The following is a 10977-nucleotide window of genomic DNA, read 5'->3' as shown; positions in this document are numbered from 1 at the left end:
ATATGCTGACGTTCCATGTCACAGCCAAACAGTCCGTGGGGCAGGGGGCCACGAAGCCCCCAGGAGGCGGGTATAGCAGGAGCACATCCATTGTCCTGGTTGTCTTGGATTCGCAGACTGTCTTCAGCAAGCGGAATGTCTTTGAAGAATGAAGTAATCCCCCCAGAGAGAGGACCGTGGGCACCGAGTGTGGACCACAGCATAGCATTTTCACTCTGTTGTTTGCTTGCATGTTGTTTTCTTTCTCAGTATTTTTCCTTCTTGATCCGATTTTTCTTGTGCAGCAAGATAACTGTATAAATAAGTATACATATATTGGAGTTAACATATAATTTAACATATTTAACATGTATTGGACTACCTGCCATCTCAGGGAGGGGGTAGGGGGTAAAGAGGGGAAAATTTGGAACAGAAAGTTTTGCAAGGATCAATATAGAAAAATTACCCATGCATATGTTTTGTAAATAAAAAGCAATAATAAAAAAAATTAGGTTGGAAAAAAAAAAGAATAAAGTAGTCATTAGTCTAGAATAATCAGAGATTAAAACTGATAAGAAAAATGCCAGCTTCTATAAAGTGATTAAAGTGATGAAGGTGGCCTAAGAATCAGTAAAGAATCTTAGAAATCCTTTCAATGTTCCAAAGTTTGCACAACTATGTAAGCCAGTACATTTATGTCTTCATAGAGGAAGCTAGTAGACTTGTGAATAAGCTGGGCAAAGTCATCAACTTAACTTGTGAATTCTGGGATTCCTTTAGTGCCACAGTTAATTTTCCTATTTCTAGTGATAGATTGGAAAGCCTTGGCTAACATAGAAGTTCCTATATTAACTGCTTTAGAAGATCAGATGAAAAATAAGCTTCCTAGTCTTCCTTTTTTCATACCCAATAGATAAAACTTTTGTAAATGACATAAAACACACACCTTATTATTAATTAATACCACTGTCAGTTAAAATAGCACATTTAAGAAGATGTTTCTTTTCTACATGTCTGACAATTTTTTTTTTTTTTTACAGCAGTCACAAGTAAAAGCTCCTTAATAATACCCAAGAGCAAAATCTCCACACACACCACAAAAGAATAGAAAGAGTAGATAGAAAAGCTTTAGGGTAATCTTCAGAGAAGACTGGAATGGGAAACCCCTTAAAGTCAAACACAGGAAAGGTGGACAAGACCCTCATTGTCCTTTTTAGACTGAGACATCCACAGCTTGAGGTAGTTCAGAGGCAAGGTTATTTCTTGATAGATTGGAAGAAGGCTTTCTCTACTTAAAAAAAAAAAAATTGATAGTATCTTATTTTTCAAATATATGTAAAGACAGTTTTTAACATCCATTTTTGTAATACTTTATGTTCCAAATTTTTCTCTTTCTCTTACTTCCCCTCCTCTCCAAGACAGCAAATAATCTGATATAGGTTAAATATGTGCAATTCTTTTAATCATATTTCCATATTTGTCATGTTGTATAAGATAAATCAGACTAAAAGGAAAAAAGCTATAAGAAAGAAAAAAAAAAATGAGCAAAAAGTGAAAATGCTATGCTTTGATCCACATTCAGTTTCCACAGTTGTCTGAAAGCAGATAGCATTATCCATGCTCACTCTACTGGAATTATCTTGGATTACTGCATTGTTGAAAAGAGCCAAATTCATCACAGATGATCATCACATAATTTTGTTACTGTGTACAATGTTCTCTTGGTTCTGCTTGAGAAGGCCTCCACTATTAAGAACAAAATAAAATATGAAACACAAACAATAATATTTGATACAAAAGAGGTTATATAGATTACTCAGACTCCAAAGAGTTAAGGAAGTGAGTCAGCTAATTAATTTGTTTCACTGTTCTGATAATTCTGATTCATCTTCTGAAGAAGCACTAGATGGTTTTTCATTTGGGGGAGTCATATTAGCTTGATAATATTGTTTAAGCCTGGATCAATCTTGTCTGGTGGATTTAGTAATTTTGTGATCTCTGGTGGATATTCTGCACAACTGACTTTTTCTGAATCTTTGAGAGTTTTAAGCTACCAAAAAAAGAAGTCTGCAGTCAGAATAGGTAGGATTCCAAGTGAAACCTTTATTAGTTTTGCTACCTTTAGTAGCTTTGTAGCCACAAACCAAACAACAGTCCTATAAGAGCAATTCAGAGTCCTCATGCATGGATTTAAAAAGAACAACAGTTAAGTGAGATAATCCAATTACTCGTAGGATAGAAATAGCATTGTACCCTCCTATTGATTCCAGCTTTGGAGAGGTAAGTCCTAACCAAGAAAGTAATGATTTTTACCATACTATTTTAGAATTCAGATAGCTGAAGTTTTCCACAAAGAAGGGTCATTGCAAGTAAATCCATATCAAGTTACAGATAGGGTTCTTGAAAAGAAAATAATCAGTATTTATAGCTGATCTTTTATATGATTCTTGTAGTCAATTAAAAAATACACGTACTACAACAATTAGCATGCAGGCAGAAAAGAATGATTATACACACAGTAGTGAGAGCCCCTGTAAGAATGAAGGACAGCATCTCACTGCCTTGGGACAGAGAAGTAATCCAAGAAAAGTAGAATAAAGGATCCTACCAGTCCCCAGGATTTGCTATCTAGCAAAAACAAAAGAGGCAAATGGTCTAACAAAAGAAAGATTATCTTTTTGTACCTCTGGCATGATCTCACTTGCACCACCAACAACAGTTATTCAAGGCTCATGCTTATAAATATAGTAACAAATCCAATATCCACGTTGTCCTATGGCCTTAGCATGATGTACTTTATAACCCATCTATTTACACTTCCCAATAGTATTTTTTACAACTCAGTCATTCTTAAATAAAGAAACAACTTCCTATAATGGCCCCAAAGAGTTTCCCATCTTAGTGTAATTAATCCAAGAAAACATTCCTTTCAAAGAGCTAAAGTTTAGCCACCAAACAATTCCTGTTCTCTTAGTGGTGTTAAAGTGGTTGAGAGTTTTAAATCTTTCTCTTATAACTGCACAGATAAAGCTTCCAGGCTTCTTTGAAACATAAATATGTATGATAGAATTGAAAAGATTCTGTTCAATGGCTTCATCACTACTATGATCATCAATTTCTTTCTTCTCCTAAATACAGAGCTAGCTTTTTTGTGACTCAGGCCAATAGTATCTAAATCTCATGTGTGTATGTTATCTTTAGAGTCAGGTATATAGCTATCATTTTCAAGGACAAGAGGCAATAATAAAAGAAACAAGCAAACACAACAGGGATTATAATATCAAACATCTTTGCCACCTCTTTTTTGCCTGAGGGTAGACAACCCAGGTAGACAGGGCCCAAGTTCCTACCATTTTCATATTCCCTGACTATGAGTAAATAACCCCTGTTCCAAAATTCATCAAGATTCTCATATTCTGATTTTTCCATTTCAGTATCACTTTTATCTGTCTTCTCATATTCATCTGTCTCATTTTCAATAAGTTTCTTCTGTCATAGAACAGCACTCATTCATTTGGTTAAATTAGTAAAGACTAAGTTGGATTGAGACTATGCTTGGAATATGACTCCTACTTGGGTCAGGTATATCATGATCCCCCCCGATACACCAGCTATGATAATAATAAACTCCTAATGACATAAGCATAATGATCACTAATGATTTTGCCAATAATACTAAGATCCACACATGATTGTAGCCCACCTGCTCATCCAGGGGGACACAGTAAAGTCTGTATATTGCAGGTTCTGAACTGGGCTAGAAATATTCCCATGGGAGACTGAAGGGGGATAATATATTGCAGAAGGAAAGCTGGAAGTTATATTGAGGATGCTCCTACTAGGAGTTAAATTGAAGGGGTTACTACTGGAGATTATATTGACAGGAGCTAAAATCATTGTTGGATTATTTAAGAGTATAGTTGAATTGTCTCAGGGCATTGTTGGTTTATTTAAGAGTGTTGTTGGTTTATCTGAGGATACTTGCTCCTATTAAAGGGACTGATTCATGGGAGTATTTAAAGGAGAAGAGAATTCAAATAAGCAAAAAGATGTAATTTTAAAAGATGTAGGCTCAGGAAATGTGGTCTGCTGGATGGAGAGGGCCTTTTCCCTGTCCTATAAAGATCTTCTCTTTCTGAGAAATCATGGCATGTCCAAAGGAAAGTCTTAGAAGAAGAAGTGAAAGCCTTTTCATTGTTATTAGCATTCTGGGGAGGGGAAACTTTCCCAAATCCCCATCCTCACTTTCCAACATATTTTATTAGTTTCTTAAATAAGCCCTGCCCTCCCTCCCCTTGCCTTGGCTTGCAATAGTAGGTTGAATGCCAAAATGAAAGACAGGTGCTGCTGCCAAAATCAAGACAATGATATATGGGGGTGAGGGAAGAGGGGAGGGAAGAGCCTGGATCTCTGTGTGCAAGTTCTTGTTCTCTACATCACAGCAGCAGAAAAGTTGGAATCACTAAATGACTGTCTCCAGCCATCTGGGAGGAAGTGAGGAGGTTGTTTCAACATAAGGTATTCAAACAAAGGAACAAATGTAACCTGGAGGGGGAGTGTTCCCATAGCAAATGTTGACTGGATCCAGATATTGTCTTCATAAGCATCATAACCCAAAGAAGCAAAAGCCAATCAAACCATCAAAAGAAAGATAAGTCACAACCCCCAGGTAGCGGAAACTCAAGCGTCTTATTAGGTGTAGAAAGAAAGGCAGCAGAGCCTACCACGAGTCATGAACCAGACGATGGCACGGGTTTTACATGTGCGCTACGGATGCAGGAGTCCTTGTCCCCACTCAGTGCAATGGGAGCCGACAGCAGAATCTGCAGTGGAACTTCCCAAAGGCGCTGAGCTCCACTGGCTCAGGGAAAGCTCTCGGGGTGGAGGTTGTCACAAGGAGAGAGGGATCCCAAGGTCCCGTTTGTCCTGCACCATGAAACTCAATCTGTTTTACAAATCATATACGTAAGAGGCAACAACAGGAGCTCCCTCCCCAAGCAACAGTGGGTACACTAGGAGGAAAGCTGTTGCATTCACAGGAGAATGACCAAAAAAGCATTTCATAAGGAGAAATATGTAATTCCGGCCTTAGTCTGCTGCAGACAGAACAAAGCCAAAAGGAAAACCTTGGGTTATTTTAAGTGGATTTCAAAGCAAGCAGGGTCTTCTGTTTCTTGTTCGTATGTTCACTCTAGCCAGAACTGAGGACATTATGGGGCGTGGAATTATAGTAATACCAAGATTAGAATACACCTGTGAGAGAATCAGATGAAGTGAGACCCTTGATCAGAATCTATGCCGACAAGTAGACTGTATCCAGACACGATTTCTTTGATGAGAATCTTGGCAACGAAGGCTGCCATGGCTTTGGAACTGGGGAACTGCAACCCATTGTACAGGTTGTTCAACGATGATAAGGCAGTGCTTATAAACTGACCGGCTTTGAGCATGTTAACAAACGTCCAAAGAATCTCTAAGAGTTCAAGAGCTAAAGGGTGAGCACCCCAGGCTGGGGCTTGAAAAGCATGTTGATTGAAAGCAAGAAGAGCTGGACAAGTGGTTGTTACACAAGCTGTCACTGGGGTGGTACATGGAGCAACCCATCCTCAATGAATTACGTCTATCATTCCTTTTGTGGCAAAATGCCCTCCCCACTTTGTGAACAAAAAGGCACGCTTGATGACAGAAACTTGGAGAAGAATGGCTAATCTTCCTGAGTCCCCTGGACCCCTCAGACCTGCCCAGCTTTGTGCTGCTGCTTCCACTTTTCTGCCTCAGCATCATAGGGATCAAGATGACATTGTTTGAAGTCTGCCTGTACAATGGGTACAGTCTGTAGGTTAAACTTAAACTTAACTTAAAACGGCTTCCTGGGGTTACTTGATATCTGGAAGTGGGAGAGGACAGAGCAATGGAGACATTAAAGAAAATGAGGGAGAAATGAACATGGGGAAGGCAAAGATCAAGAATGAACTGCATAATTAGAAATAAAATAGGAAAATTCCTGCCATGGGAACAATATCCTCTCTCACATGCAAGAATGGTCATTTCCAAGAGTGAGAAGTAGTAGAAAAAAATCAGATAAGGTGGAAAAGATGGCAGTATTTGCAAGGCAAATACACAGAAACTTTAGAAGAAGAAACCTCAAAAAGTCCCTTAGGAACAATAATTCCATGAGGAAGGAAAGACTATGCAATAAACAAGTAGACAATGAATCAAAGAGTAATTGTTTAGAATAAATGAAAAAGGGAGATAAATAATGAAGAGGAGGAGGGGAGAAATCCTTTTTAAGGAAAAAAAAGCACAAAAATGAAAACATTTAAATAATAAAACAAATTATAGGGAGGGAGGGTCATTCCTTCTTTAAAATACATTTTTATTTTGCTAACTACTTCCCAATTACATGCAAAAGTTTTTAACATTTTTTTTTAAACGTTGAGTTTCAAATTCTCTCCTCCTTTTCCCTTCCTACTCATTGAAAAGGAAAGCAAATATAAGACATTTTGCAAAAGACAAAACAACAAACACACAGAGACATAAGAAAAATAAAGAAAAATATTGCTTCAGTTTGCTCTTAGAATTCATTAGTTCTCTCTCTGGAGACAGACATTTTTCATCATGGCTCCTTTGAAATTGTCTTGATTTTTGTTATTGATCAGAGTAGCTAAGACTTTATAATTGCTGTTACTGTGTATGAGGTTCTATTGGTACTTTTCACTTCACTTTGCATCAGTTCATATGTGTTGCCATATATTTTTTTTTGAAACTATTACCCTTGTTATTTCTTATAGCACAATGGTATTATGTTATAACCATTCCACAACTTAGTCATTCCCCAACTGATAGGTATCTCTTCAATTTTTGATTCTTTGTTCCCACAAAAAGAGCTATTATAAAGGCTTTTTTTTTTTTTAAACAAATAGATCCTTTCTCCTTTTTTTTTTTTTTTTTTTTTATTGCTTTGGTATACAGATCTTATAATAGTATTGTTGTGTCAAAAGTATATAGTTTTATAGCCCTTAGAGAGAGCCCTGTTCTCCAGAATGGTTGGGCCAGTACACAACTCCATTAAAGTGTCCCAATTTTTCCACCTCCCCTCAAACATTTGCCATTTTCCTTTTCTGTCATGTTAGCTAATCTGAGAGGTGTGAGGTAGTATCAAACAGGAACATTACTTAACTATTTGACTGAGAGAATGGAAAAAGAGGAGTAGAATGAATTGAATCTAATTGCCCTAATGCTAATTTTTGGGATTTGGGGAACTCATGATGAAGAACTGTCTTCACCAAAGCAGATTAGCAACATCTCTGCCATTCATGGTTTTAGAGAATTGCTTGGACACCAAAACACTCGCTGATTTTCCCAGGGATAGCTATCATGTACTAAAGTTAGGATCCAACCCCAATTTTTCTGATTTCAACTTTAGTCATTTCTCTATGCATTCCTCCCTACAGCTTCTCATAGAAACTCAAGTTCACATGGGAATCCACTGAATTTAAGAATATTACTTAAAATAAACTAGTCAGAATTTCTTCAATTGGGGCAAGTAAACAAGGATAAGGCTAGCATTGAAACCTAGTTTTCCCTTCTTCCCTCCCCTGATCCTCTCTGCCTCAGCCACTTGAGCGGATAGAGGGCTTGCTCTGTCTATTGATACAGTTTATCCTATATAGATAAAGAGTCTGTCTATGATTTCATATTGTCTCTTCTATAAAATAGTGCCTTGAGGATAGGCAGGGACTGCCTTTTCCCTTTCTTTCCATCTCCAGTGAGCAGCACATAGCCTAGTACCTAGTGAGCATTTAATATGTGCTTAATGACTGACTAATAAAGCAACAACTCCTGAATCAGTTCCTGGCATTTCCAAACAGGGGCTTTTTGGAGTCAAGTTCCTTGGGAATAGCTGAAATGTGATGGTCCACTCCACCTAAGCTTACACATAGCCACAGAGATGTGTGGTCCACAAATTCCCAAAGGGAAGTTGAAGAAGAAAATAACTCTAGAGAGTTGAAGAGGAGGGGAAAATGGCTAATTACATATACGTGATATTGGTTCTCTTTTATAAGAGTCCTTTCGGTTGTTCTGCAGTGCCATAGATAAAGCAATTAGTCTGAGCACCTAAGATGCTCTTTGTTTTAGTACCCTAAAATGTAAAATATCTTTATTTGTCCATGAAGAAAATAAATTTTCTCCTTAAACTGAGCTAGCCAGGCTATCTTTGTGCTCTTCTTTGATTGCTTTATCACATGAGGGCTTTCTCTTTAAAGATTTCTTTCCTTTTTTTCAAGTTCCCTTTTATCTCTCCTAAAAACTAAGGAAATTTAAAAATGGAACTCCTCCCTCTCTTTGTAAATGAGATGCTATCAGTTACCTCAGATACCTGAGCCTGGGCTCAATTTCATTTCTTTAATCAGGGCTTGAAATTCTATCAGGGATTGTGTAAAAGAATTGACCAAGACCATTTAATTCAATAACTCTTCCCTTTATTCTCTGCTTTGGTCCTTTTCCTTCCATGATTTAAATGGTTCCATTAACTGTTTTTCTAAATTGAGCTATTGATTCTTTAGCTTGAGTCTGTAAAGTTTTAAAGCCTCTCTTTAAAGTGTTCAGAGCCTAACTTGAATCTTTTTAAAATAGAGGACCTCAATACTTTATAGGGAATACCATATTCATCAGAATTATTGGTATATATTTTTGGCCAACTGGATCTCAAATGAGATTCCTTGAGATTTAGGTAGTGGACATCTATCACAGGTTTGAGTCGTTTAGCCATTCAAAACCAAAGCTGGGAAATCCCTTTTTTTTCACTGGATCTCTGACCAAGGCAGAATTAATCATAAGACAGCAAAGTAAGGAAAAGGACAGTGACTTGAAAAATAGAGTGCAAGGTAAATAACAAGGAATAAAATTTGAAATACTCTCACTCACCATCTGTTTCCCAAAACTATGTTCTCCCAAACATCTAGGGAACATCCCAAAATCTTAGTGGCTCCTTTTTAGTCTAACACTAGCAAATAGAGTTTAAGTCATATGGCTAGCAAGTACCTAAAGGTGGATTGGAACTTAATTCCTCCAGATCCATGGGTTAGCACAGTGCTATGATCCTGACCTATTTCTTTGCAGTCAAACTCAGTCCCTGTTTTAAAATCCCTTACCTGGTTGCTGCTGGGTGGTTGGGTTATGAATTTTACAGGTCTATTGAGGCCCTAATGGTATTTCAGTTTGGGAAATTGCACTCACTGCTATTATTTTTCGACACCTGGGTGAACTCCATGGCCTCAGCACTTCAAAATTCAATTGCACTCCCCACTACATTTAGTTTGTCTGTAATCTAGGTTTTCAAAATCCCACAGCTGTCTGTACCACATGTGACATCTTTAGTGTCACTTGTTCCTGCTATGAGGGAGTTGTGATAATTCTTATCTAAGCCATTGTCAATTTGACTAAGGATATTTGGTACCCTTGGGTTCCCTACCACATTGGGCTCCCAGGTGCCAGATTATTTGCATAGCTTGACAGAGCAACCCAGTCATTCTAGGATTTGTATGAACCAGATGCTGAGAGAAAGCATCAATTTGAGGAATAGTAGGAATTTTAAAAGGATATTTAGACTCTTTGTTATTATCTGCCAACCTTTTCTCTCACCTCTTCTCCCACCCCATTCACATCCTTCCATATGAATAACTAGGGGAAAGAATATATGTCTCTCCCAAGGGATATTATTTGGTGATGGGTGACACTGCTAATTAGTAGAGATTAAAGAGAGCCTGGAGGAGGAAACTGTGCTGGATGAAGGGGGGGCGCAGTGGTGGTGAAAGAGAGAGAAAGAAAGAACATGTAGTTTTTTCCCCTTATCTTAAGGCAGGGAATGAAAGATTAGAGGACTCTGGAGATCCTTCCTGGCCTTGCTTGAGAAACTGATGTCTGGATGGTTCTGCTCTTGATCCTTTAGTTGCAAGGGGCATGGAAATGAAGCTATGAACTGAGAAAATCTTTTTTTTTTTTTTAATAGAATTTTTCCAAATTCATGTAAAGATAGCTTTCAATATTCATTTTTGTAAAATTTTGTATTCCAAAATTTTCTCCCTCCCTTTCTTACCTCTCTTCTCTCCAAGACAGCAAGCAATCTGATACAGGTTAAATATGTACAATTCTTTTAAACATATTTTCATATCTGTCATGTTGGGCAGAAAAATCAGACCAAAAGAAAAAAAAAATGGGGAAAAAAAACCCAAGCAAACTATTAGCAGTGACAAAAAGGTGATTCACATTCAGTTTCCATAGTTTTCTCTTGTATGCAGATGTTTCTTTCCATTTCAAGTCTATTGGAATTGCTTTCAATCACCTCACTGTTGAACAGAGAGCCAATTCCATCACAATTCACCAGGTAATCTTGTTGTTGTTACGTACAATGTTTTTCTGATTCTAAGCATCAGTTCATGTCAATCTTTCCAGGCTTTTCTGAAATCAGCCTGCTCATCATTACTTAAAAACAATAATATTTCATAACGTTTATATACTTATTCAGCCATTCCCCAAATGATAGCTATTCCCTTGATTTCCAGTTCCTTGTCACTACATATAGGCTGCTACAAATATTTTTGCACATGTGGGTCCTTTTCCCTTTTTTATGATCTCTTTGAGATAGTCAGTAGAGACATGCTAGATCAAATGGTACACTACACAGAGTTTTATAATCCTTTGGGTATAGTTTACAACAGGATAAATTCACAACTCCACCAACAATGTATTAGTGTCCCAGTTTTCCCACATCCCCTCCAACATTTATCATTATCTTTTTCTGTCATTGTAGTCAATCTGAGAAGCATGAAGTGGTACTTCATAATTATCTTAATTTGCATTTCTTTAATCAACAGTTATTTAAAGCATTTCTTCATATGACAAGAAATGGCTTTAATTTCTCTATCTGAAAATTTTCTGTTCATATCCTTTGCTCATTTATTAATTGGGGAATGGCATAGGGAAAATCTTTTTAAA

Source organism: Antechinus flavipes, chromosome 2 (genome assembly GCF_016432865.1).
Source record: "Antechinus flavipes isolate AdamAnt ecotype Samford, QLD, Australia chromosome 2, AdamAnt_v2, whole genome shotgun sequence".
NCBI lineage: Eukaryota > Metazoa > Chordata > Mammalia > Dasyuromorphia > Dasyuridae > Antechinus > Antechinus flavipes.
The sequence above is the reverse complement of the archived record's forward strand: the minus strand, read 5'-3'. Positions refer to the sequence as shown.